The sequence below is a fragment of the Ambystoma mexicanum genome, chromosome 3q (genome assembly GCF_040938575.1).
Source record: "Ambystoma mexicanum isolate Mex_15411 chromosome 3q, UKY_AmexF1_1, whole genome shotgun sequence".
In the NCBI taxonomy this organism is placed as follows: Eukaryota; Metazoa; Chordata; class Amphibia; order Caudata; family Ambystomatidae; genus Ambystoma; species Ambystoma mexicanum.
The window spans coordinates 352,251,928-352,276,787 of record NC_090926.1 but is presented as its reverse complement, the minus strand read 5'-3'; the positions used below and the strand labels follow the sequence as shown (position 1 = coordinate 352,276,787).

General features: G+C 45.7%; 1 long non-coding RNA gene across 1 annotated transcript in view; it reads right to left on the bottom strand.

Moving 5' to 3' along the window:
- Window positions 1-22,948, bottom strand: part of LOC138582574 (uncharacterized) — an 88,961-nt gene extending 66,013 nt beyond the window's left edge. Inside the window, exons 1-2 of the long non-coding RNA XR_011305044.1 lie at window positions 22,811-22,948; window positions 12,901-12,953 (exon numbers count right to left, since the gene is read on the bottom strand). This is a non-coding gene — a long non-coding RNA (uncharacterized lncRNA). The remainder of the gene's footprint in view (window positions 1-12,900; window positions 12,954-22,810) is intronic.
- Between the last annotated feature and the right edge of the window lie 1,912 nt (window positions 22,949-24,860).

Here is a 24,860-nt window from a genome sequence, read left to right as displayed (position 1 = left end):
AAGTGGGAAATTGTAAGATTGCATGTCAGACCAGAAGGTCAGTCGTCTGTCGGGCATGCCTGTGTCTGCTTTTCATCATTCAGAGATTGACACATTGATTATTGTTGAGGAGGTTTATATTACAATTTAGTGAATTCATAACAGAAAGCGGACATTTGAAAAGCCCATATTGCTGGGGAAGAGCCAGTCATGAAGGCACATGATGTCTCATCCTGCTGAGCGTGCTTCCATAAGGATTACCAGGGTTATGTATTTACTAAAAGATAAAGTTAATGGCTGGAGGACAATGACCTCAGAAAGGCAGGTAGAGCTGAGGCAGAGTCAGTCACATGTCAAGTATTTATGATGTAGACTCTGTTGTTTCTTAAATGAATACCATATAGTCAAGTACGATTGCAATTTTATGAGTCAGTACCCGGGAGAAGTGATTGGATGTGCTAGTGCATCATGTGATGAATCCAGTGGAGTCATCACGGATTCGCCGGTGGGGATCATGAGGCCAGGGGAAAACAGATGCTACCTGAACCTGACCCTGGGGGTTGCTTTTTGAGGGAGGATCACATGGGGGGGAATGACTGCCAGGGAAATGTTATGACTTAATTGGATGAAGCACACTACCCACCCCCCTTTTTCTAAGGAAGACCCTCTGACACCCAACACATTAATGGCTCATTGGCATTTAGCGGTTCCCCCTTTTAGAAGAAATCAGGAAATCTTGTCTTTACAATATTCAAGTCAGGCCTCAACCTTTGGCCTAAACACCCACTTCTCACACATACCACGTTCCGTTTGTAATATGTCTTATTGTAAACATCTTGAGAAAAACCACTTGAGAAATAGAAGCCCAATGACATCTATTGACTCCAACTCCCATTATCACTCCGTTGTTTTTCAAAGCCTACAGCGTGCGGGACATTTAAAGATGGTGACCGCACTAGGAAAGAGCAGTGCAGGAGAGGACGGAAAACTCCAGGTGTGGACTCGCGAACACGAGACACAGCGAATGTTCCCGGGAAAGAAGGAGGGATGCTGCAGATGATCAGGAAAAGCCATGGAGACCTGTGGAACTGCACAGAAGGTCCTGGGTATCAGGCAGCTCCTGGAAGCAGCGTTCGTCAGTCCAGATTAAGACAGGAAGTGAGGGTGTGACCGCGGAGCCGCACAGAACACTGGAGAGACCTCTGCTGACTCCAGGGTAGAAATTGAATGAAGCAGCTGTTCCACAAAGGCACAGGCAGAGTCGGAGACGCAGGAAGAGACCGGTGAGTCTGCCCAAATCAGCGGGGGAACGCAGAGCATTCCAACAAGTGCGCCTGCCCTCATTTGATAAATATGAGATTGTTAACGATGAAAAGAGCATAAGAAGAATGTCTGAATGCAGTCAAGACAAACTATTAACGCAACACCCATTAAGTAGAATGTTTGTATGCCGACAAGCCACAGTACCAAGAGAAATCCAAATCCAATACAGGTGTATGAGATGTCAGTGTGAGGAAGAAATTTGAGCAGGTGCTACAATAAGCAAATATACCAAGTACCTCACGGTATAGGTCATTTTTGTATAAACCAGGAACCGTGAATCAATTAAGAAAGGTCCTGGCCGATGGGTACACCAGGCAGTTGAAGTAATATAAAGATTCCTGGCAGGAGAGTTTACCAGGGAATCTCAAAGGAACTATAAAAGAAATCCTGGTAGGCCAGCATACCAGGCAATCTGCAGAGTTAAAGGAAATCGTATGGAAAGACTGTTGAAAAACTTGTAATTTAAACAAGAACTTTATGAGTCCAGTGAAAAAACAAAGGAACTGTTAATTAAAATGGAACTTTTGCCATTCTAGTTAAGAAACCAGGGAATGGGAACCACCCTCTGGATCTAAGGGTCTCTACCTTGGAGAACATTTTTGTTGGAGTCATAATTACATTTTGGTTTTGGAACACTTTTGCTAACAGCAAGAAAGAAGACGTTTCCTTGCACCCTTTGCTGTTATGATTTGGTGTCAGGGTCAGGATAGGATGTTTTGGACAAAAGGAAGGCTTTTCAGTTACTGACTTCCTGACATAGACTGCTCCTTAGTTTTGATATTTGGGTGGGGAAATTCCTCCTAGAATAGGGCCAGTTAGGCAGTTTCCCAACCCGTTTTTGTTTTAATAAATGTCTTTACTTGAGAATATGAATGCATTGTGTCCGACTCCTGTCACAATCACTTGCGCTCAAAAAAGGTGTGATGGGCTGACAAAGTTCCTTGGAATGTGCATCATAGATCAGCACATTCAGATTCCTTTTCATCCCCTTAGCACATGAACTGCTGCTGTCCCACTTACATTACTATTCCTAAAACATGGATAAAGATACTTTTTTGGTTTTTTTACACATTTCACAATGACAAGCACTTTTAAGGCCTGGCATGATGAAATGCACTACTAGCATCCCCCTAGTTGCAGGGAGTGCCATAAATGTCCACGACACTAATGTATGAAAGGGGGCAGGCCAGCACATCATTTGCCTCTAGAAATGCAGATGCCACCTTTGTGAATTTGATGACCTGCGCATTTCTCAAAGTAATGCAAATTTTAAAAAAGTCTTCATCTGCAGGGTTTTTATTTGCATCACTTGTTGTGATTTTGACAATAAGTACACTATCGCAACCTTAGCTGTATCCTGGCAGCAAATCCGCTGGGATACGACAACGCAAATTGCGTTACCGCAACTCAGTCCGCAGCAGGGAACGCTTGTGTACAGGCGCATTATAAATTACTTATATCATATCCCGAGTTATAACTCCCCATTCCCATTGGGTTTATTAGACCCAATGGGACATTCTGGGCACTATTAGCGCTGTGGTAATAGCCCCGACGCGCGTTGAAAGTGCCAAGATTTAAGTCCAGCAAAAAGCCGGAGGTAAATCTCCCATGTTCTGCCCAAAGTTGGGATTGGGTGGAGCAGTAATGCAGCAGTAAAAGTAATAATTCTGCATTTTTGATGCTGCACCCAACCCGTGATGACCCCCAAAACCTTCACAATCTTTGTCAGCTGCAAACAGAGAGTTATTTTGGGGTTCTATAGTACAGAAACAGCCAGGTGCAAGCCAATAGTCATTTAGACACTGTGCTTTTCTTGATCATCCCTGCCAAGAACCTATTCAATTAATGCTAAACTTTGTTTGCTTTGAACATGTGCTGGCAGGAAAAGGTCTGACCCCTTTTTTACCGGGTGTTTACAGCAGCATTTCATCAGCATTAAACGGTCATGAACTCAACACAAACCTGTCACACAAATCTTTTAAAAGTTCGTCCGAACCAGAATCACAGAAATGCAATGAATATTCTGGTGATTTGGGGTTTGGCCAAATGTATTTGCCCATGCTTCCCATTAACCCATCAGGGCATGGCAAAGGTTGTAGAACAGGTGATCTGATAGTGATGGATCTTGACCAGTGGGGCAGCATCAGGAAAAAAAGAATGGAATTCAGGGGCAATCGAGTATTTCTCTTCGCAGGCATGAGCTAGTCCACACAAGAATAGAACTTCCGGTAAGCGTTACTGTCTCGGGGCAGTCAGGCATTGGTCTGTCAACATGCGAGATTGAGGTTTTAAGATTAAGGGAAAATAACTCTGTTAACTGCTGGTTTACTCTTGTGCCCCTTTCGACTTTCGATCCCCCTGCACCCGATCACTTCATAGTAGGGGATCTAGGAGTGTCTTCTAACATGTTGATGATCATTAAAAGTGTATAATTCTGATCCTGGGGAAATGTGATTTGATGTAATTATTATACTTTATCCTTTATTCAGGCTCCTGTTGTATACCTTGTGTGTGTTGAACTGACATGTTGGCATGGCCGCCCGTGTTCTTCAAACGACAGCGTGGGGAACTGGTGTGCAGTGTTTAGAAGTGACAAGGTTTATCAGGTAAGCAGTGGTATCTTTGATAGGTGACCATCTTCAGAGTTAAAAGCAGAGCGCTTTGGACTGCATTGGTTGCTTTGATGCTAAGCAGCGTGTTCTGGTGTGATTATTTCGGTCTGAGAGCAGAGCTCGGCAATCTGCAAGTTCCTACTTGCACCTTCAAAAACATCAGCCTAGCGCGAAAGCGTGTGCAAAGGGCGCAGTGAAGCCGAATGAGTTAGCAGTTTGGCAGTTCGCCAAAAGGAAAGTGAAGGAAAGGGGTGTGTTCGATTTTGCTCATAAATTTCACCTGTTGAGCACAATCATGTACTCCTAACGTAGTGTGGCTATAAATACTGACACTACAATTGCAGAACAAATGTTTGAAATGGCTCAGAACCTACCTTTACCCTTATCACCAGGCACTAGTGGGAGTATTTCAGGCATATTGGCTATCTAACAGGAGAGGGAAAATAATGAACTAAACAAACCGGAAACCTGATGTGACTCAGAAGCTTTGGTTAACAGGAAAAAGGAGGCGGAAGCGAACACTTTTGAAGCTGATTTAAGAGTTGGCTAAACTAATGGATAACCAGGCAGGCAAAATAGTTGGGGGCCACTGTGAGCAGTTTACAATCACCTCCAATATACTCTGAAATAGAGGGGGAAGATGACGATTCTGGCATCTCAGTCTCTTCCTATGCATCAACCCCAGGGCCGAAACAACACAAACGGCAGGCGTTAAGTCCAACTAATAACAACATTGTAAATAATCCGAGTGCTGAGAAAGCACTGACTGCTTTAAACTATGGCCTCGCAACAGGAACTTCAAATGCACACCATTGTTTTGGGGGATATACAGAGCAAACTGTATACAGCCTCGAATGTAGCAGACCTCAAGGCTTATTTTATGCCAACTAAATTGCCTCAGCAGTTGGGGATGTCTGACGTATTACAAGCCATCCAAATGCTAAGAGGATGTTATACATGAGGAGGCTGAAATATTGAAAAATGTGATAGTTTGAGTAATACAGACAGATGGTTCTGTTATTTTGGTTACTTGGGAGGAGGTGGATATGGAACCAGTACCCTTGTATAAAAAGGCAACGCAAAAGCATAATAACATGGACACCCGAATGGGGAAAAATAATAAACTGTAAGACCTCCAACAACAATCGAGGAAAGCATGTGTGGAGCTGGGAAAAACACCACTGACAGTAATTATCGACAGCTTTTGGAAGGAGACGAAGAATCTGAGAATGACTCGGACGAGCCTCACAGAGCAACAACTGCTCATCAGAGTGTGCAAATGAAGATCTGTGCTTCTACCACTGCTACACAAAGTGAACAGCCATCCATGCCTGGAGGGGCCCCAAAGAGCAGTGAGGTGTTTTACTATGGTTCTTAGAACTGTGTCTGTGCAAACCAATGCCAGGGTTTCCGTTGCTGTTCCCTTCCGAGCGAATGACGTGGGAGGCAGAGCTGGCCCTGGAGGAGGCATAAGCTTAACCGGGGCCGCGGCCCTGGAGGCAGAACAAAGGAAAGGGCGGAAACCTGCGAAAACAAACTAAGGCCTGGAAATCAGGAGGGGTCTCTGCAGCCGGAAGAAGAGAGGGCAGCCACTCACCAAGTATAAAAAGGCGACCAGCGTCTACAGGAGCCTCTTTTCCGTTGTGCGGCCGCCGAGATGCAAGGAGGGCATCATCACCGTAACACCCTCTTTGGCAAATTGTTCTCCTGGTGCAGCGACTAGCCGACTAAATCATCCCTTTCTTGCTTCCCCCATCTTTCCAACCAACTCTACTTTAGGCCAAAGCTCCCCCAACCGCCATTGATCGTGATCCACCCAATCCTGGGCTGGAGAAGTCCCATTTCTGACGGAGGAAGCTGGGCTCTCTTAAATTCCTCAAACGCCCTCGCCACTGGGCCTCGGAGGGGCACTGATCCGGGAGGAACGAAAACTCCTCCTGATTTTCCAAGCTCATTTGTACTTCTTACAGTGCCACTGGTCGCTTACACACCGCCATGCCACCAATGGATCCACGCCCATCTGTGGCTCCCCCAGTTGTGGCCTCATAGCTCCAATAGTTTTGTGCCTACATTCTGGAACAAAAGATCCATCCCGGTTTTTGATAAATGCACCACATCTACTTCGTAGTACTCGGGTCACTTCAAGCTTCCCCCGTCAGGAACGGCCCTCCTCCTGCCCAGTATCTCCTGCAAGGTCAGACAGAATGATGACTCTTTTGGTTGAGGAGCTTTGGCCTAATAAAATATGGAGATGATTGATTTGAGGGGGAAGTAAGAAACTTTTGATTGTAATAAAGGAATAAAGCTCAGCTTCCCCCGTATGGAACAACGCTTGCCCAGCCCGGGAACTCTTGCAAGGGCAGGCACAGCAATGAGGCTTTTGGTTGGGGAGCTTTGGCCTAATCAAATATAGAAGATGATCGATTCGAGGGGGAAGTATGAAAATCATTATTTAGTCCGCTGGTCGCTGCTTAAGGAGAAATGGTTTTTATTGCAAATATGTTTGGAACCAAGGATTAATAATGTAACCAAAGTGTGATTTGCAGTATGGACAATCAAGAAGTACAACGGAATAAATGTGATTGTATATATGTAATAAGCCGGCAGCCTTTTAAGCCACAAACAATAAGACGGGTAGTGACATTTGTTATTGCTGCAAAGGTTATGCCGCAGGTGTTAGTAATTCAAAATTACCAGATAGGTAACCAGGGGGATGTATGAATCGAGAAGTGGCCAAGTGACAAGGTTATACAGACACACACCCTTTGGCTTCCTGCTCAATCGGGCTCCGCAATCTGGAGAGGGCAGTCTGTGTAGGTAAAGGGTGTATTGCTCCCCTTATAAGCCTTGTAAGGAGAGCGGGGGCAGTGATGAATCACAATGAGATGGTAACGAGAGGGATGAATTCGAAGTGCTCTGGGTCAGACACACTTCCTGTTTCTCACTCTAGTGCGGACTCCATGCATGCTAAGCTGTGTGCTAGCTGAGTCGCAAGGGTTGGAAAGAAATGAGTGAGTGCCACCGAAAGAATCCACAGCTTTTAGTATACATTGGGGTGCTAGTGGCTGGAGTAACGACTCAGATGGTGGGAGGAATATGACAGAGCCTACTGACATTGGTCTAATTAATATTAAGTCGAAAAGGCGATGTGGAGCGACAGCAACATCAATTCCACGGACATTGAGAGAGTGGAGTTTAGTCACCTTACTCCAACCAACATCGTTATTATTCATGTGGTCTCAAATATGGTGGCTGGGGCTATTTTGTGCGAGATACTGCTTCTTAGTAGCCTAGGTCTTACAGTGGCTTAAGTTACTACTTCTACCACAGACAAAGGAGCGGAGAAGACTGCAACAGAACTGCTCATTTAGGGCAAAATAAATTACAGTGACCTTCGCTAACAAAGCAAGAAATCGAAGGGAGGTTAATTACTTAGAAGTCTCTGACACAGGTGGTGGAGTGGAGCAGGAATGATTATGACTGTCAGGAGCGCTCACAATCGATAGGAGTAAACCCACCAACCTAATTACCTCTCGCCACTGAGTCTATCTTGAAGATACTGTCTTGGAACTCCAGAGGACACAGCTCCTATTTTAAAGAGACACAGTTAATATTTTCCTTGAGAACGCATGATATTATTTGCCCTCAAGAACCATGGTTCATTTGTCCTCCTATTATTGATGAGTACATCCAACTCTCTCTTCCAAAATACCTTCCTTCTCGAGCCCTTCGCCCAGCTACCTCTAACTCCCTTAGGGTCAGACGCTTCTCCAGGCAGAGTAGGGGGTGGATGTCTCTCCTCCGCAGGTGCCTCCCTCTGGAATGGCCTCCCTGCCCCTCTCAAACTTGAGCCGGACCACCTTATGTTCCGAAAGCAGCTCAAGACCCACCTTTTCTCCTCTGCTTTCTCTCTTGCTCTCCCCTACTGACCCACCTGTCTGTTGCATCAACTGGTTGCTTGGTACCCTCAGAGTCTTACTGGGTACCAGGCCCCTCCATGATCAGTCTCCCCTGAACTGCCTCTGAGCCTACCGCGCACTTAGGGGCTGTAACTGCAACCTTTAGAGTCCCCAGCCTCCTTGCACTTACCCAGAGCCGCTCTGCCCTAGCTGCAGTTACTCAGAGCAATGCTGCCCTGATTGCACTCCCCCCGCCGTCTCCCTGGCACTTCCCTCCCTCACATCCCCCTGCACTCTGCGTATAGCACTTGCACAATCTGAATGACACAGGGCCTAGTAAGATCATTTGTCTTGTCCTCCCTCTGTCTTCCCTCCCTTGTTTTGTCGTCGCGCCTAGGAACACTTGTGTACAGGCGTGTTATAAAGGACATATCATATTATATTATATCACTACGTGCTTTCAGGCTGCTCCGAAAGGTAGTGCAGGCTGTCTGATGGGGAGACTTATCGCCCTAATAAAATCGGGCGGTAGTATTATAGAAGTAAATTAGCTAGAATCTCTGATGGAGCACTAGTAATTGAACATGCAATGAAAGTTACTGGGGGAACAAACCGGGCCCTGTTAATTAACATCTATTGGCATGAGGGAGTTAAGCCATTTGGTACGTTTTTGACAAAATGAAGAACAATTATTGAAAGTGGGCTGTGCAGAAGGGTCCCCGGACATGTGATTGTTGTGGGAAAGCTGAACTCTTCTTGTAAGCTGCCAGTTGACGCTAATACAGAGAATTGTACCGACTTCTTTAACGATGACTGCACAAAGAAGACTCTTAATGGGGTGAAATGGCTCGCTTTCATGCACTCCATGGGTCTGCTTAAAGTAAATGGGGCAGTGAAAGGGGACGTCCCCGAAAGCTGCACCTGGTTCAGGGGGAGGCTAAATGTACCTTAGGCTTTATCTGTATGGGCAAGTACTCATTCTATATATGTATTGAATTATCAGTGTCGGCCAACTCCTGTAGTGATCATTGCATGCTGAGTTGCTCACTGGACCTGCAGCCCCTAGATGCACAGAGAGCATCTTTCCAGGAAGTAGTGGGCAACAGGGGGCAACAGACTGACCTGGAATACTGGTTCAATCAGGAATTTAATGACAGGATTAACCATGTATTAGATACAGCAGATTACCAACAGAAAATAGGCTTGTTTTCTGTAGATAACATCAACCAAATACTGTGTTCAAATCTTTCCTTAGCATTGGGTGTAAATAGCAGAAGGAAAGGTTCTGTTCAAGTGGAGAAGGGCAACTCCCATGTCTATGATCTGGGCATTGTGGGAAAGAAACGAGAGATGATTGCCGATGAGCCTCTGTTAGAAACTCCAGTCCACCCAGAACAGTAAAAAACAACTTCATTTCCAAAATAACCTTAAAATATAAGAATTGGATTAAGGGGCAAAGGGTAAGGCTTTAGCAACAGGATGCAGAACGGATGCTGGACAGTCTTAGAGCTAACAACGCAGTCACTTTTTGGAAACTTGTTAACCCTTCAAAGCATTTCAGCAAGAGTTTACAAGTAAATGCTGCATTAGAGCCCATATGGGTTACCCATTTTGAATCCTTGTATGCAAATGATAAAGCAGACGCATTTACACTGTGCCTCTCTAATTACGGGGATAATGGTCAATATCAAATGTGACTTCTCGCCGCAGACCGTTCTAGAATCATTAAAGGGAAAGCCACTGAATGGCTCCTGGGCCTAATACATTATCCAATAAACTGTTCAAGGATAAGCCGCCATGTTGGGCAACAATTTTGTCCTTATTGTTTTTGGACATAGAAAAAAGGGGCTGCTTCCCGCCTACTTGGAGAGTTTCTTATATAATACCGACATATAAATGTGGCCCTCGCTCATTCAGATCCCAAAACCTACCGCTGCATCTCATTCTTGACGCAGATAGTAAGATCTGCGTAGCATACCTTTTAAAACATGGGTGAAAAGTACTGGGCGTCTGAGCAAATGGCAAACTGGATTTAGGAAATCCCACAGTACCACTCTAACTGGTATATATTGAAATATTGATAAGAACTTGTACACGACGGATGCTATGCGTCTATACATTTTGCAACTATAGATTTAAGCTCCACGTTTGACCTTGTTAGTAGAACTCTTCTATGGTTGAAACTGAGTAATAGGGGAATACCACCAGGGTTACTGGCACTTATAATACTGCTCCATGAATAAACTGTCATACAGGTCAGACTAAACAAGGCCGGTGACATGTCTAGAGAAATCCAAGTCGGGAACGAACTAAGACAGGGGCGTGTACTAGCCCCCTGTCTATTCAATCTGACGTGGGGGAAGTTATAGAACAACGCTGCCTTTATCTCACCCAAAATTGGCCATCTGAGGGCCTCTTGGTTGGCTTACGCTGATGATTTCCTTCTGCCGGATTGTATGGCAGTAGGACTTCAGCGCTTACTGATTGCTTTTGAAGGTTATGTTAAAGGTACTTATATAGCACACCGTCACCAACGGAATTGGTCACCAGGCGCTCTGGTGGATCTGTAAACAGGAAGGAGGGTGGGTAGGGTTAGTCAGGAGGATTGGAGTAGTAGAGTGGGAGAAGTGGTGTGCTGTTGGCAGCTTCAGCTCAGTATACACCGAGTGCTGGGCTTTGGTGCAAGTATCGGATCGGACGAGACCTCATGTGCTGTAGATGCTGTTTATGTGTTTTTGCTGCGGTGTGGTAAAGTGCGTGCAGATTGCTGGGAGAGACATGGTTGTGTGACTTGTGTTGGTTAAGTAAGCAGAAAGTCGAGGGTTGGGTTAGTGGGGTCTGTATCCTGATGGCAGCTTTGATGTCAGGTACTTCCGGTTCCTTTGGAGCTGCATCCTTGTGGGTGGGGTTGTTGCGGGTTCCTTCTGGGCCATCTCGCTGTGGTGGTGCTGCGCTGATCCAGCTTTATTGTAGTGAGTATTGTATGGAGTGCCTACCATCTCCTACCATGGAGCGATAGGTGAGTCTGAACCTTTTCTTCGGGTGTGGGACTGGGTTGGTACTATCTATTCTCTTGTTGTCTAATGTGAGCCTGGTCAGTTGAGGCTTTGAATGGTTCAGGGTCAGAGTGCTGTTGATGGGGGAGTCCTAGTGCATCCGTCTAGGTCAGAGCCTATATGGGAAATGAAGTTGTATTCAGTCATTAGTTTCCACCTATCATGACTATCTTTCAGTTGATTCTTTGGTTTCCGTGGGGTGACTTCATTGGGCTATTATTTAGTTGTGGTTTGTGTGTGATGGCGCATTGTGCTGCCCGCTGTATCTTGATGTACATTGTGTAATATGGGTTCTTATTCTGTTTCTCCCCCACTGTATTGGATCTAATGGTGCAAGGTTTCCTGTTCCCTTGTTATCTGCCGTGATTAGGTCTGTTGACCTATGGGGATGGTTATAGTTTAGGGTCATGGTCCTGTTGATGAGTCGTCCGGGTGTTTCTGTCTTTGTCTTGCTAAGTATTCGGTCTTTGGTCCTGTTACAGCTGCCTCCCGGTAAGTCGTTTGGTATGTCATGGGATATTTTCCTTAAGGTTTTTCCATCGATTGCTTGGTGTGGATCATGGTCTGTCTATTCGTTCATCGACGTTTTAGTTGTGAGTATGCCCCTGTGACCGGGCTTTCTAGTTATGCCAAATCGAACTTTCTATAAATGAATGCAACTAAAACAAAGGTGTTGACCTTCACAGCAAACAGAAAGCAGACAAGCGGAAAGTGGGTGATGGATGGAATTTCAATGGAGAAAGTTCCCGGTGTGAGATACTTGGGTTTTTACATCAGAGCTGCTCCAGATAGGATGAACGCACTGGGATATTTTGGACATAAGACTGATCTGTTGATTTCTCAGATGCTTTACATCAAAAAAGGATATTGTAAGTATATCATACTGCCTCTTCAACGTTTTATGTGTGCGCTGTCCTCCCTAAGCTGACTTATGCAATTGAGAGCTATCCGGTTTGGGTCCTTCAAATTCTTGAAAGAATGGAAAGCAGAGTTTGGAGAAAGGTTTTGGGATGCCAAATACTGTTCCAACAGAAGCGATTTTATATGACCTGGATTTGTGCAGTATAATGACCCTGGTTAGGTGGGAAATGTTGTTTTTCTATAAATTGCTGGTGGCCTGTCCTAATTCACTCTATTGGACCTTAATCGAATCCTATTAGCCGCGAGGAAAAAAATATGAAGAATTTTGGAGGGTTTTGGAATCACACGTTGGAGGAAATTGGTCTCACAAGGGCACACCTTATGAATTCTCCTGATAAGGTGAAGAGAGCTTTAACGCATTATGAATGGTGTGTAATAACAGACAGATTCCATACTCAGAAAAGTATGCAGCATCTGCCCCATTGACACAAGCGGTTGGGCCCCCCGCTCAACATTGGAGACTCTTTCCCTGTCCCAAACTCAGACAGGAATTTGTAAGATTCTGTTGGAATCAATTTAGAACACTGGAGACCTTGAGGAGATATAACTCTATTGATTTAAACAATGATACCTGTCATTTCTGTTGTGAAGAGGGAACCAGTGAAACGCTGGAACATGTAATCATGCATTTCTCAAATCTGGGCCATAAACCAAAGGTTCATTTGGCAAAGTTCTTGGGGAAGGGGCCGCTGTTCGATAAAGATTTATTCTGGAAATGCTGCTTGAGTGGTAAACCAGTTTCACTTGCTATAGCTACCCTGGGCTTTGTGAACTCCTTAGGTCTGAATGATGAAGGTAACGTGAACGGGGCCTAATTGAGAACAAATAACTCTATTTAGTTTCAAGTTTTGGGGAAAAATAAATCTGAAATGTTACTGTTTTATGAATAATTATTTGAAAAACTTGTGATGAAAACAATGTATGAATGGAAATATTTTATTGATGATTGTACTGTATTTTCTATGAGAAATATTCTTAAGGTTAAATTATGTTTTAGCCAATAAACCATTTTTTTTAAACGAATGTCACATTTAAAGTAAAATATAAACCATACACTGGATACACCAACAGATCATGCCCCAAACCTTAGAAATGGGGCATAAAACTTACATTTTAAAACAGCAGACATTCTGCTTCCTTCCCCGGTCTTCTGCTGGAATAGTCTGTAAAGTAAACAATAATAATGATATCAATCATGTATTCGCTTTGGCTGACACTTGGCACATCCAACTTTGCCAAAGTATTCCTGTGTGTGTAGGCTTTGAGAGTGATATAGAGCACATAATTCGGTTTATGCATAATTTAGTGTATGCATCCTATCTGGCTGTTTTGGTTGTGGCACATATAAGCACCACCTTCGGGCCAACTAATGCCACAGAGAAGAAAAGGGGTGTTGAGAAGCAGACCGTCTCCATCATGCCATTCCTTAGTCAATCCTTCTTCTTAAGATAAAATTCTAACTAATCTGTCCTTTTTCATAAATTGACTGGCATCCAGACTTTACTGAAAATCCCATGGTGACCAGGAGTCTCGAGAAGAAGGCTAAAAAATGCGACAGGATCTCTCTCTCTCTCTCTCTCTATATATATATATATATATATATATATATATATATATATATATATATAGGAGAAAGAAATTGGTGATTCATTATTCTGTGTATGTGATAAACGACATGAAACCATGAAACCACAGAACTACCTGTGGAAATTCCTCCCTTCCCCTAAGCATCGAAGGTGATTCACGTTGCTTAGAATGAACCAATTACCCACTTTATCAGTACTGGGTGCCAGACTAAGATTCCCAATAGAGGTACGTATATGCAGATTACCCAACAACAATTCTATTGTGGAAACATCTCAAAATCGATTGACACGTTGCCCTGCCATATCCCATTTACACAAAATATATCCTGGTCGCTTTGTACATAACATAAAAGCTACTGGAGAAGGTGCTTAAGGAATTATCAAGTATCCCTCGCTTTAGCCTTGATTAGTTTATGGTTAAGAGCAGAAGGTTTACTAAACAATACTGGAAATAATACATTAACTTGATTTAGGATGAATTACTGCTCTTATGACAAAAACCTTTTATTCACGCTTAATATATAACAAATGTTACTTTCTTAGCAAAATAAATGCATTCTCATGTTATGCTACGATTGTATGTAATTTATTAAAATACAGTGTGAAAAGTTGTATATTTTAACTAAAGAACACTTTAAAAAATAAAAAAATTATTTAAAAAGACCTTTGAGGCCTGCCTCTGTCTCTGCGCCAAAGCAAAAGGCCTTGGTCGCTGACCACAGCTTCAGAAACGTATGAAAAGGTCTCTTCCAACCCGTTTCCCAGTCATTGTGCCAAAAGACACGCATATGGTCTACACTCTGGAAATTCTACAATTATTGTTAATACTGCAATGTGCCAATCTAAGAGTGAAGTAGATAATAGTCAGCTGCTCAAAAACTGAACTATATTAATAAATGAAAATAATGGCAAACCCATGCAGGCTACCAGATGAAATCTCACAATGTGACCGACCTACAAACTATGCACCCACTTGCTCATCTGTGGACATTCCTTAATACAAGGTTCCGCCATGAACCAGGCCATCTGCATCTATGGGAGCAGTGAGAAACCTGAGGGTGTTCTCCCAAGTAGACCTCGGTAAACCCTTATTCAGGTGGCATGGGGAGGGCTGGCGCTCTCAGATCCCAACCCTGGGGGTGGACGAGTGAGGGAGGATCACCTGGATAGCGGTAGTAGGGGTTATGCTCAGGGGAATTCCCCAGGTGAGAGGCGGTATGTTACCGGGGAAGAAGGCGAGAATGGCAAGATCCCTGAGACCTTTGTGGGCTGTGCCACATTTGGCCCCCTTTCTCCCATAAAATCTCCCCTATTAACATCTACCAAAAAACCCTCATCTGGTAAATCCTCTAAGAACAAGAACCCAACTATAGAGTTTGAAAACCACATCTCCCAGAAACCCTGCTTTCCCACTTTCTACCCGAAAACTCTCAACCATTCTTTTTCACGTCCTTCTGATTATTCTTTTCCGAACACCCAGTCTACCCTGACAAAACACTACTGGTCCCAAAATCCCCTGTGGTCATTTCACAATCCCAGTTATTCCCGTATGCCTCACGAACCCCAAAGATCCTGTCACTCTGATTATCATTTTGCAAACTCCCAGTAAAATGTAACCAACAGCTACCATTTTCATAAACCCTACAAAATCTACCTTTCCGAGATCACCGTAAACCCTAATCCTAGGGTTATGATTCCATGTAACACCTATTTCCCTTCCGACTGTGTAGGATGTTTGGAAATTCTAGCAACCCCTTCTTTTTCCGACATGAACACGACTTTATGGACTTGTAATAGAACTGTGTACCTGACATGTCCCAGGCAGAGTCAGGCAATTAACTTGGACCACACCCACCTGACGGCCCTTCCTTTTCCCCACAGGGATAAAAGGTGGAGCAAGAGAGCGCAGTACGAGCAAGGTGAGCACGGCAGACAGCACAATGAGAGGGCTAAGAAGGTGTGGCAGTTCAAGCGAAGGGGAAAGACAGCAGGAATCGAGAGGGTGGCGAGGAAAGAAGTGACCTTGTCCTTTTCGTACCGAAACTGCAGAACCTTCGTGGAAGACAGCCTAAGACCGCAAACAATAGCACCAGTGTTTTGTAGCATATGTCAATGGTACACGAGGCCAGTTTACGCTGATAAGCAGGGGCGAGGCAAGCTCCTGCGCCCATGGTACCGGCCTTGACTCCAGAGAAGCCAAACCCAAGCGGTTCATCACAGCCAGTGAACCGAGGGGAGAACCGATAAGAACCGGTCTGTGTGGAGTGAGAATCGCGAAGTGGCAAGTGTTTGAACTGGTTTCAATGAACTTTGAATGAACAGTAAAGTGTTAAGGAGAGACAAGCGACAGTGGGCAACCGGCACCACGTGGGTGCAAAACTCAAGAGACTCTGGACAATCCCCATCTGAAAGAAACTACAATTACCAGAAGGCCGTAGGAGGGCCAGCGAGAAAGGTCAAAGTGGTCATACAGAGGGTCAAGCAAAATCCCTACAAGCACTGTCAAAGAAAGGGAGGTGAATCCTGCAAACACTGAATTGTGTAAATGAGAACATTGAAAGAAGAGGGGTCAGCGCCCCGAAGAGGGGGACCCAGGGATGAACCACTATCACCCTGATTGAGAGCCACAGTAATCCTGGTATAGGGAAGCTAAGAATCGAGAGGGGTCGGAGCCCGGCAGAGGGGAATGCAAGGGGGAAAAGTTGTCACCCCAGGATTGAGAAAAGTGAAAGCAGAAGTTAAAGAGAGGGCAAGAGTGAACTTGAAGGAGGAATTCCTGAGATGAAGCTATCACCCAAGTACTAGCAGTCAAGAGAGGTCTGAGCCCGGCCGAGGGAGATTCAGGGGTGAAACCATCACCTGAGTGCTGACAGTCAAGAGGGGTCCGAGCCTGACCGAGGGAAATCCAGGGGTGAAGATATCATCCACACTTCAAGTAAGAAAAGAGGTGACCTATAAATTTGTAATACGATACGTGAATGGTCAGCGCCCAGAAGAGGGGGACCCAGCGGTGAAGCCATCACCCTATCGAAACTGTGATAAACAATTGAGAAGGGTCAGCGCAGAGAAGAGGAGGATCGCGGGGTGAATCCATCACCCAGTGAACATTGGAAACAAACTTTTCATTTGGTTAAATGAACTTTTGTTTTGTTATTTGAAAAGATCAGGTCCTCGAAGGCAAGAGACTTTCAAGTGAAACGATACTTGGCCATCGACGGCCCTGATAGCCGACAGCTTAAGAGTGTGTCCTGAGAGCTGCCATTGGAACTGTCGTCTCGTGCTGGAGAAGCCTGAGACTGTACTTTGCTACAAGCTCCCATCTTATCGTGTGTTCACTACGTGGGGAAGGGAGACCCAGGCTACCGCATCCTGACCTATTATTTGAGAATATTTCTTTCTTTTCTTGAGAATTACCCCATACCCCTTTTTGTATTAGTTGTGAGGTTTGGCAATAGATTTCTTAGTATAGGCCTTTCTTATTTTGACATGACACCACTAGGACTGCCTTATTTTTCATTTGATGGTCGACGCTTGCTCCCATCTTAAATTTAGGTTAAGATTAGCCATTTTCCCAAGCTGCACACAGCATTCATTGTTCAGTAAACACCCTTGAACTGTGATCACTTGTCTCTGTCTTACTTGTTGTCACCATCAGAGGCGTTGCTAGGGGGGGTGCTAAGCAGTGGCGTCTCCAGGAATCAAATTTAGGAGGGGCACAGAGGGGGCCAAAGACAAAAGTAGGGGGGGCACAGACAAATGTAAGGGGAGAACATGGTCACTGCTTGTCTTAGGCAGGGGGGGTCAAGCGGGCACATGGTTTCACAGGGGGGGGGGGGCGGCCCCCCTAATCCCCCCCTGGAGACGCCACTGGTGCTAAGGGGGTTATAGCCCCAGGTCTTTTGGTTGTAGTCCCGGATAGAAGCTCAGGGATACAACCAAAAGACTAGCTAGCCCTGAGACCCGACAGTACCAACATTAGCCTAGCCCCCCAATCCTTTCCAGAGCTAGCAACACCCCTGGTCACCATGGGTTTCTCACAGAGCTTTTATATGATGAAGTGGAGACCCCACCTGCAGTTCCCTACATGCTTCCTTGACCTTAACAAGAATAGCCAGATACATTGCTGGAAATGTAAATTCTTAACTATGGGATCCCACCAGCGACATGGGTTGGAGGGAGCGGGCAGTATTTAGCAAACACGTCTAAACCCGACTTCCCCAAAAATTCCATTTCAGGAGATTCATTAATTATTAACACCTGGAAAATAGCCCAGGAGAGAAAGAGTGTTTCCGTTAATGATGCAAGCAAAGTATAAAAGGTGCACACCTTTTAAACATTAAAAGCTTGCTTATATATTTTCTGCAGAAGGCAATCCTAGCAATCATTTCACATGTACTCGGAGTAGATGCTCACGTGCTCTAGGGGCTAAGTCTTTCCACCTTCTGTCCTGAAGACCTGTGTTCGAATCCTGGCTTCAGCAACATAACAATGTAAAATCATTAAAACCCCTGAAAGCCAGTACATTGATTTCCCAGATTCTAGATTAGGGGAAATCTGGCCCAATGACCAGCGCTGAGCCAGAATATACATCCACCACCGCCTGCTGTTTCCTGTATCCTGATGGATGACGGTCAAGCACTTCTTCCCTGATAATGTCACCCACATGGCTGTAGGCCATACAGATGGCAGACTTAATGGCAGGGCTTCAGAGAACCTTCCCAAGAAAATGTTCTTCTATGCTGAAATCACGCTTATGCCCTTTTTCAGGTGTTTTGAAGGAAGGGCGGTACTTCTAACAGGGGTGGTTTTCGGGGTGCAAGCGAGGGCTGCTACCTTATATGGAGACAGAGCAACACAAATTCCTAATAGCTATTACGTCATCATTTTTATGCTGTGTATTATGGTGTGAGTATGTATCTTTATGGAATGTCATGATCATTCGGAATAAAGAAAACTATGATGAGATTTCCGAGCACCCCCTAATGGTTCCGCCGTCTGCCCCTAATATTCCGGTCCACCTTAACATGGGCCTCAGGGCCTGAGGCATTGAGGCACACCAGACACCATTATTATTCTGGCCGAGATTGCTTAGTACTCCGGAGCGTGCCAAATATAAAATGTAAAGGTGCTCTAAATCTACACCAGCTGGTTCCCCTGCACTGCACGGCAACTGCACTTAAGGTAGCGTACATGGACTGAGTTCTCCAGAATTTACTGACCAAAATACAGGGACTCCCAGACCCCTTAGATTATCTGATTTCAAAGGATACTCTTGAGCCTGAGAAATACCACTGGGGTCTGGAGCCTGCCGCTCTCCAGATGTTTTGCCCTGCAGTTCCCACAGCCTCTCACCATTGCCTATGCTGGCTATAGCTGACCATCCAAAACAGCTGTGAAGCCAAAGTTAGGCGACCACCCCAGACTTAGAGAGAATGGAAACGTTTACCATGAACATTTTAACGTGAGGTTTTGGTTAAAGAAATTGCCATTAATCGACCACGCGTGTAGATGGGGCAGGCGGCAGTCGGACAAATGTTTTTTTTTGTTAACAATCAGAGAGTATATCGCGCATGTTTTCTTTGTGTGCCCCTTATACTCAGACCCTAAAGCAGTGGCATTCAAACGTTTTCATACCGAGCCTCGCTTGAGTAAAAATATTGTTTCTGCTCACCTCACCTAGGGGTTGGCCCAGCGCCCAGAGGAGCCAACGGGTGTCCAGGGGGGCCCAGGCTCTTTCAAATATAAGACGATTGTGTACTGCTTATATTTTCTATTGAAAGCAGTCACCTTAATCATTATTTTATATTAAAAACAGTAATCTTAATCTCTTTTTAAATAGCTGGTCCACCCCATGGACAACCTTCAAGACCCCCCACCCCCACCCAGTGTGTAGACCACTGCACTAGAGGTTGGCAGGCCCTCTTCTGAGTAAGCATGCCATTAGGTTGCAGAGGGTCGCTCTACTATTTTGTAAATCAGCATTAAATTGGGTGCCAGTGTGTGGGGTCCCATTGTGTATGCTTATGTTATGGAACCCGAGTCAATTTCTTAAAATGAGTTCAGTAGTTACATTACGTATTTTGCTTTCACCAGGGCAGGGAAAATGATATATTCGCCTACAATGGATAGTCTCTTGTTTGTGGGCTTATGATCTAGAAAAGCTTCAATATATATATTTTTTTAAATGGTATAGTTTATTATAAACTTTTCATTTATCGGTTTTAAAATGTTACACATTGCGTTTCTCTATAGACATCCGTCAGCTCAGACATCTATAATCTCGCAGAAGATCATTTACCGTTCAAGGGACCCGTCTTGTGTTTCTTAAGTGTCCTGCAGGAATTGCACAACAGTGAAAATTAGTTTGTTTTCTTGTCCCTTCATTATCAATGTCCATCGGGGTTTCAGCATCCATATTCTGAGATGAGATGTTAAAGTGTTTGCCAAAGAGAAGTCTTTTTTGGGTAAGTTCTGGGCAAACCATTAGCAAATGGTGTATCGTTTCCTGTGATTGGTATTGGCCGAGACATGGCTACTTTTTCTCTGGTGGGCAGGGTGTTCAAGCGAAGTTCTACGTAGGTTGCACGTACCGTGGGATTTTTCAATGAATTGAAATACCTAATAGCAGGAAATGTGTGTTTTATTGCATGTATTTTAAAGTTTGGACACTGCTCTTATTATGTTAGATGTGTCTCTTTTTTCAACTTTTTCTGATGGGACAGGGTGTCCAAAATAAACCCACGTTTGACTTGACACTACAGGACTGAAGTGCTTGGAGAGGCCAGGCGCACATCCTTATATCTGCAGCCTTGGATGGGAAAAGGCCCAACCAAGTTGGACGTATCTACATTCACATTTTAATGGGAAAGCAAGGTCTCCAAAAGCACCGCGTTTAGAGGTGCTGGCCACAGCCACATTGTCTGTGGCCCACAAACCAGTGAGTGATGTAACATCAGGCAAAACTGGTTTACTCCTCCCTTAGTATCTTGGGATGGGCGGGGCATTATGACATCATTATGGCGTTGTTGGAGTTGGGCATATGTGTGGAGCGATAGTAATGTAATTGGTTATTTATGACGCGCTTAATACCCAGAGGTTTCTAAGGGCGAACGGGGGGATCGAACCTGTGTTTCTCCACGTCCTCTGCTGAGCGCGTTGCTCATGAACTATCCTCTCAAGTAGAAAAGAATATACAATTGTAGTGGCTCATGAATCTTTTAATGTAAATATACCAAGGCAGAGAAAATGGCAGTGTTTGAACGACACACTTACATTTGATGGACAGGCCAAACATGACTGACAGAGCCAGGTTGAGCTGCAGTCCCACTTTGATTGACAGGCCACCGGCGGATCGCCACCCTTCCTACTCTGTCCGCCTGTTCCACTGCCCGGTCTGTTTCCTGAGGCGGCCTTGGCATCTCCACTGCAGCAGAGTTCCGCTCAGCTCGCCCCCCTCCTCCCACAGCCCCATTAATGAGCACCCGGCTATGCTACGAGGACTTCTCGTATTGCATGGGCTGTGAACCAGTTCCCGTGCTGGGGATTGGACAGTTGGGTGTAGGGTGGCACACCCTTTATCCTAACTCCGCCATGTGCCGTATCAAGATGCAATGAGTGCTTTCACAACGGCCTATGTATTTGGTAAGGTGTGGCGCGTCCAGAGCACGCCGAATCAAGGACCCAGAACTACTCGGTTGACTTTACAGGGCCGAGAAGTGTGTCTATGGGTAGCCAGGTGGATCGCATAGCAGGGTGTAGCTTCTTGGAGGTAGCTGCGTGGTAGAGCCGGTGTCTTAAGCACTTGAAAAAGTCACACACAGTCACACTATTATAAGATCAGAAGTGCTTTAAAAGGGGACAGCAACCCAGTTTATTATTACACATGCGTCAAAGGGGTTCTAAACGCCGTATGTTCACAAAGATGCGCCAGAGAAAAGCTTCTTTTACCTTTCTCACACACTTAAGAAACAGTCGGTGTTCCAGCAGCGATGCGCATGTCTCTTCTTGAAGACTGAATCGCGCACTGCATACTTGGCTGTCTATGTGGACCAGGTGCCCTCGTGGGCCCCACTCAGCACTCGTGGGCCAACTCAGCACAACCGTTTCCCCACATGTTTATGGTTGGGGCGGAGGGGGGGGGGGGGCGGTTAAAGGCCCCATCCCTCCCCACAGCCTTTAATATTAATATATATATTGCCCAAACCCGCACCCCCTAGGCTCGCGCTCTCTCTCTCGTTATCGGGGGTGTGGCCTAAGTACAGGTGTACTTAGGTCACGTCCCCTCTTGAGACCCCCTTCCCCCTCGCCTGAGGGGTGGGGGCTGCTAAAAGAAGTAGGCCTGGGGCGCACTGGCATTATTACATTTGATTGTGCCCAGCCCCTCCTTTTAAACAAAAGAAGGGGCTGGGTGCCACAAAGTGTGACACTGGTGTGCCCCAGCCACACCCAGCAGGCAGCCCCTTCATTGAAGGAGACACGTTGTGCAACACTTTAACCACGGGCTGCTTGAATGAAAGGGCTGCCTGCTGCTGATCGCTCTGTACTCTGAAACAGGAGGAGGGCTGGACTGCCCAGCTCTCCTTGTGTTTCCGAGTAAATAGCCATCACCCAGCATGAAAAGCTCAGGGGCAATGTCTTTTCTTTTTTTGTAATCAGAAGTGCTGACACCTGCAGGCAGCTCGTGTAACCTTGAAGCCGCTACATAGGCTGCCTCACCTTGAAGCCGCTACATAGGCTGCCTCAGGTGTCAGCGTGGCTGGGGCTAGTCGGGGGTGGAGCCCGGCAGGGCCCCTGCTCGGGACCCCGGCTAGCCCTGGCCCACTTAAAGCACTGCATTACATACACACTCCTTGCACACATGCATACATAATGACCTAACATGCAACACCCTTAAACACTGCTAGCTTCAGAAAAGGCTTCCCTCGCCTCTGCGGAACAAAAAAGCAAGTGCACACATCAGCCGCTTCCCCTCGGATGTAAAATAACACATAAGGTTGTTATTTGTTCGCTTGCATCCGTGGGGAGGGGGCTGATGTGTGCATTTCATTTTCGTAAGGCAGTGAGGCGACGGAGGCGTTTCCTGAAACTAGCAGCTTTAAAGTTTTGTTGCGTTTGTGCAAATAAAGGTTTCGAACACAGTAACACTTTAAAGCTGCAGGTTTCAGGAAAGGCTTCTTTCCCCTCAGCGCCCCGGCCCCCGACCCTCGGGGCTGAAGCCCGGGCAGCTCAATGGCGTCCTAATTCATTCGCCACCATTTGACTAAACTCTACGTTCTGGTGGCATTACCACCCCGTGTCTCAGTTCCCTTCTCTACCAAACTTGGGGGGCATTAGGACAGGGAGAAAGCTAGTATGAAATTATATAATAAGTTGCGCATTTACTAACAAGATTCAGAGAAACAAAAGAAAAACAAAATCAGACAATAAAGAATTACCTGTGCGACGGCTGCTACTTCCTCTGGCTGGCTTCACTAGCATCAAGTGCTTCCTGATTTATATCTACTGCAGGTGAGCAGGATTCCCAGACCGGAAAGGCAGGTTCCCTGTGCGCCTCACTCGCCTGCAGGGATGCCAGCCCTTCTCCCCCGCAGACGCCACCAATGCAAGAACACGCCGAGCAGGGCGTTGGTGGCCAGGGGGCTCTGGCCACCCGCCCTTCCATATTTCAGATTTAGCTTTCAAGAGGGCAGGTGTGTGCTTGAAATGCAGAGCAGAGGTTGTGAGGATATGAGTGTCCCGCCTCTCTTTCCAAAGGCAAACAGGGCCAAAACCAGACTTTATAGCAGCAGTGCAAGCAGGACAGTTTCTAGCCAACTTGGTGCGCAGGGCGAAACGCTATAATACACCCTCCTCGACCCCCCTCGCAACCCTCCACCCCCATTGGCACACATCAATCCCAAACTACACCTCAGTGTGGCACGAAAAAACCTCTGAATCTCAATAAATCATTGCTATACACATGAAGCTGGTTTCATTACATTGTAGTTTAAGTACTGAGAAATCTAATGTGAAAACATAGCTGTTGCTGCCCAAGTAAATGGTTCTTCTGTGACCTGGTTTTAGGGAAGGTCTTGTCTGGATGCAGTTTCAAACTGTCTGTACTGGAACACTGCGGTTTGACCAGCATGCTAGGGTCTGAGGGCCCTGTGAGGAATGCAACCATACGCACAGTGGGGGTGCGCTCATCTGGGCTTTTTCGAAATTTTAAATTCAATTAAATGATGGTAGATGAACCTCCAGAAAATGTGTGGGGCTAACCCGAACACATTTTCCTATGCTCACTGCACCACATACACAGACTCAAGGTGGACAAAGCCTACAGACACATACCCCAGTCATATTTAGTTGAGATATGACAGCCAAGAGTACATCAAGGCATCTCAGAAGGGGGAGGACAAAACCTTCCTTATGCCACAGCTAGCCTAATTAACTAGCAAAGGCTCCATGGATCCATCCTGTCCTTTAGTGGCTCAGCTGGTGGCAACTCGCATACTAATCAGTCGCAGGACTAACAAAAGAGACAGTACACCCCAACAACCTTTCATGTGCACTGTGTCTATATGAAGCCAGCTCCCACCCCTCAGTATCAAGGCAGTGACCTGCCATGTCTGGGACTATGTGTTTTAATTAGGCTACCCCTGCAGGGGGACCCCATTCAGAAGGTACAAGTATGTGGATTGATGGAGACAGAAAGTCTGTTCTTGCCGCCGCTTCAAGGAAGACCTGCCGCTTTATTTGTATTTTTTTGTATTTTGTTTATTTATAGTGCGCACCTTGCCCCGGGGCATCTGCTTTAATCAGGAGCCACAGAGAGCTTCAATAACCAGAGAGACCCTTTGATCCACAACAGACAGGAAGATGGATGAGACTTAGTATAACATGTTTTCACCCCTCCATCTTTTCTGTTGCAAAGCCCTCTAGTTATGACCTCATGCATAAAGGAGATTGTTGGTGGGGACCCAGGATTGGTTCATTAAGGTAGGCTTAGCCTACACCAATCACTGTGACCCATTTGGCTTTAAAAGAGGGCCGAGCCCCTCTTTTGGACAGATCATCTGAAGGCTTTGCAAGGAGTAACAAGGAGAACTCAGCATTGGACCCTGGCTGAAGGTACAGTCTGCCTTAAATCTTCCGCCAGTGAAGAAAGGCCAGGAAATCGAAGAGGGAAGCAGAACCCCTCCCCTAAACATCTTCCATGGAACTTAGGGAGATACTGTTCCAGACGACCCTCCAGCACCTCTAGAACCGGTACCCAGCCAGCACACAGCGTGCCCTGCTAGGCTCTGCAAGCAAGCTTCCTAGGTGGGAAGTGACAGAGCGTCTCTGAACCAAAACAAGGACAAGGCCATTGCTTGAAACATTCTTCTCAGCTTTGGGCAGTCCGATCTAAAGGATGACACAAGCCCAGTGAAGTAGCTAGGGGAGTGCATCAACAAGCATCAACCAGCGTCCGCGTTAAAGAACATTTCCGAGCCAGTCGAGCCC